Source organism: Alligator sinensis, unplaced genomic scaffold (genome assembly GCF_000455745.1).
Source record: "Alligator sinensis unplaced genomic scaffold, ASM45574v1 scaffold1130_1, whole genome shotgun sequence".
NCBI classification, from domain to species: Eukaryota; Metazoa; Chordata; order Crocodylia; family Alligatoridae; genus Alligator; species Alligator sinensis.
The window spans coordinates 466,197-470,586 of record NW_005842358.1 but is presented as its reverse complement, the minus strand read 5'-3'; the positions used below and the strand labels follow the sequence as shown (position 1 = coordinate 470,586).

Below are 4,390 nucleotides of genomic sequence, written 5' to 3'. Positions count from 1 at the left end.
GCCAGGCATTGATGTGCAAGCTGCTGTGCTGGCTGTGTGCATGCTGCAGCTGCACACATGCAAGCAGCATTTATCAACAACGTTATCGACTATATCAGCCAAAAAAGCCGATTGCCAATAATGCCAATTTTCCTTTTATCAGTGGCAATGCAATATGGACTGATGTATCAGTACACCTATAGAAATGGCATGTGAAAGGTATTAACAAAGACTATTGCATGTAAGTCACTAGTTCTTTCACTCTGTTCAGTACAAGTTCTAGACTAGATTACTGTGTCTAGATTAGGTTGTAGCTTTTTAAGAGACCCATAGGTTGCAGACAGTGTTATCAAGAAAGCTTATAGTAAGTGGAATTGGGCTTGTTGTTTTGTTTTTTTTTTTTTTAGAAGTCACTTTAATTTTTTTATAATTGCTGTATATGAGAAAATACAGTACTTTCCCTAAACTAAATAATTGCAGCATTTTAGTCTCACTGTGTGTGTGTCTACACATGCTATTAATATGCCCTGATAAACTTCAGTGCAGTTTGCACTGGAGTCAGCTGCTCCCAGGTGCAGTGTCTTCATATGGGCCTGGGATGATCCCAGGCACACATGAAGACACTGCGCTCAGGAGCAGCTGACCTGGAGCAGGGAACCTAGGTTGTCAGCCCCAGGCTCCAAGTGGCAGCATTGGGTGGCAGAGGAGCTGGCTGGAGCATAAGGGTGCTGCAGCACGAGGCTAGCCAGCAGGCAATTCCACACTAGCATCCTTGTGCTCCAGCCAGCCCTGGTCAGTCTACTCATGTGTTTGAGCGCACATAAATACTCTGCCATACGATAGCACTCATCTCAGGCACTACTATCCTGTGGTGGAGTTGATTAGTGTACTGTTCCCTAACACAGGTACACAACTAGACTGTGACACTTTACTGCAGTGCTAATTAGTCAACTCTGCAGTAAAGTGCACATGTGGACATGCCTGTTGTATAGTAGTCATTCAATGCTTCTCATCATTCTGTCAACATAATAAATACAGTGACCTCCTTATATATGTACCTGATTGGTGCTTAATTCATTTCACTGTGCAAAAATGACAGTTTCAATTTGCCGGTTGATATTATAACAAACATTGGTTATCTACATCTTGGTTAAGTGTAGAGATCTTTCAGTCTTAGTATTTACTCTGCAACTGAAGTGAACTTAGCAAACTGCATATGAAGCGCAACTATAACAGTCTACTTAACTAATAGTACTTTAACTGCGCACAAAACACTTAATGGGAAGCAACTGTCAAAAGGCTGCTGTTAGAAGTCTTAAAAATGACAGGAGTTAATTAGTTTCATGGTGACTGTCTCCTTTCATTTTTCAAAGGTTGTAATAGCATCAATGAAACTTACTACTTGAAGCCTTGAAAATGAAAGGAGCTAGTTAGTTTCAGGGTGTTGATACTACCACATTGATAGCTCTGTGTAGTTACAGTGTTATATGGATACGTGCGTGTTCTGGATACAGAGATGATGATGCAGGACCTGGAGCAAATCAACCTGTGCGGGGCCCCCAGACATGAGGAAGCCAGAGGCAGATGTGGAGGTGGCAGGCAGTGGCGAGTGGCTGGATACACCGGATTCAGTGTTGGATTCGGGGGCGAGGGAGAGCCAAGCGGCCAGATGTGAAGCCAGCGGCAGCACGGAATCGCCGTGCTGTGCCATTCCCCCCCCCGCCCAGCCCTGTCTGGATATGTACATAGCCTGCTTTTTAGTCCTGAGGCTGTGCATTTAAACAGAGTACACTGCTTATGTGGAGACAGTAGGTTGTGGTTGGTTGGTTTGTTTGTTTGTTTGTCTTACAGTTAAAGTCAATATAGCAGACTTGCTTTGTAATGAGAAAACGCCCAGTTTATGCAGTGGGCAGTTACGTTGCTCATGGCTTATCACTTTCAAGGCTGCTATTATAGTTGCTAAGCATTCTAAGTAAGGTCTGTACGAGGTGCAGACAGCTGAGCACAGGCTGTTTTTCCACAAATTCTCTGTCATGCTTAATTTGGCTTAAGCTTTGCCTTTGCTATTTCAGTGGATGGGATTTGGCAAATGGCTTATGCCATCTGCCCAACTTAAGTTTGGCTGTGTTACCTGTGGATGTCTTAAATTGCTTATATAGTAATGACACTGGAGTGTGTTGGTTCATTTCTTATCCATTCTATCATCATCTTATAAACAAACATCTTGATTTTATGGGAAAATCGGGCTTGGCTTCTGTTTGATATGTTATCAGTCTTTTTAATGCTCATCCAGTTTAACTACTAGTGCTGTATTTATGCAAATCCAAGGTGACTTTGAATTTAACTGCCAATTAGATTGTATAAGTGGACAATTATAAATTTGTTATAGTTTTCCATATATGGAATGTAGTTATGAGGGTGATCATATTAAATTTGTGTCCCCACCACCACCACAGCTCTGGAGGCAGCAAGTGGTGGGGAGGACAGGGATAGGAGGGTTGAAAAGGAATGAGAGACTCATATAAACTGATCCCATCTTTCCAGAATTTGTGATGATTACGAAGAGAATGACTTCTGTACCTATAGGTCAAGATGCAAGTATGATCTCAGAGTTGATGGCAGCTTTATTTCTTGATCTTCTAAACAAGCTTTGTCATTAGATAGATTTGATTGTTTGAGAACTTTATTTCAGAATCTGAATTTTATATGGATTGGAACAGGTCGATACAGTGCTGCAAGAGAACCTCAGTTTGAAAACCACATTCTCAAGATTAATAGTTTCATATTGCTATCTCTGCTGAATATGCAGTTAAACATTCTGTTATTTCACTCTCAGAGTGTATCCAAATGGCTGATCATCAGAACAGTAAACTCAGGGTTTTTTAAGTGCAACTCAATAATAAAATAATGAAAAAATAGATTACATTTGAGATCCAAATAATGTTTTCAGTGTTTTCCAAACTAAATGGTTACAGAAAAAAATTAAATACTCTTCTTTTTTGGTCTTGCCTCAAATATTAGCTGGTGGCATTTGTAAATCTGTTGTTGGAAGAAAGTGTTCATTTTAGTGTCCTGTCTTCTGTTCATCACAATTATAACTTCAGTCAAATACATGCCATGTTATTAGACTTTGTTTACGCATGTGTGTGAATTCTTCTTTCATTAGTGACTTATGAAAGTCATTAGCGTAAAGTCTGTGGTAGACTGAAATCCTGCAATCATATTCCAAACAAGTGTAGTACAGGCAACACCAATGCAAGACTTACCTTGGATGCTCTGTTAATGTTTTTGATTCCTGCTCTGGAAGGACCAGGTAACTATTTAACCTTGGTAGGAAAAGTTATACAGCCAGGTGAGCAGTAGTGCTTTTCTTATTTGAGTTGCTGAAGTGTGGTGACACTTGGGAATATTTATAATATAACAATGTGTGCTTGCTGCACTGCATTCCTTCTCAGTTAGACTGCAGAAGAGAATACAAGTTCCCACAGTATGATTCTCTTCTTCTTACCAAAGGAGCAGTGAAATTTAGTATTTAATATCAGTTATTTTTTAAATTCAATATCAAGTTACATGCCTGGGGCATTTTGCATCTCAGAGCTGTTGTTTAAGATTCCCTGCCAGCTTAGCAGACATTTGTATCACTTATCATATTAAGAACTTATTTATGCTGCTTTTTTCCTCCTTTTCCCCACTGTAGTTCTGTTGCACTGGTGCAACTGGCCTGTTCTGCACTATTGCATTTTTTGGGTATGTTTGTGTTTCTTGTTTAGTTTTTTTGTATTGTTTTATCCTGGTTAAAACTTCAATGGTGATACCTTGTAGCTGTATAGACAGAAGACATACTTTTTAAAAATAGAAGATGACATTCTGGAACATATGGGAGCAGATCAATAAATTAAAGTACTAGTTCATTCAGCCATAGCAAGTCTGCCCTTTTAGGCCCTGGTTGGAAAAGTGCCTCAATCTATGTTTGCATTTGTTTCGCTTAAAAGTCTCAGTGAGAACTGGAGTCCTGATGTGCAGTGCTTACTGTGTAGTTGCTGTTCTGTGGCATAAAAAGATAATACTCAAATACTAAAGCATAAAGAAAGCACTATTTGGTATTGCTGTCCACTAGGAAGACATTTAATAAGAAGGACTTGTTACTTGTATTCTGTTAGTTGACTTTCTAAACCTATATTTGGCTGGCTGCAAGACGATGTTGAATCCAGGGTGTCACACTTTTAGTGGGCCCAGTGCCATTCAAACAGATGGCATGAGTGTAATTTTATATTATCTGGGTATTGGAGACAGAATTCCAGTCCAGGAATGTTGTTAACAATTCTCTGTGGGAAGTTTCTGCATCTAGGTGAAGTGTTCTCTAGTCTGTTGTTTCAATGGTATCAATTTCTAGTTCTGATTAATCAAAAAT

The 4,390-nt window shown here is 39.6% G+C and overlaps 1 protein-coding gene across 3 annotated transcripts in view; it reads left to right on the top strand.

Annotated features, from left to right (window-relative positions):
* The window catches only part of CWC22 (CWC22 spliceosome associated protein homolog), a 66,284-nt gene that overhangs the window by 6,322 nt on the left and 55,572 nt on the right, over nt 1-4,390 (top strand). The gene's annotated exons all lie outside the window — the stretch shown is intronic.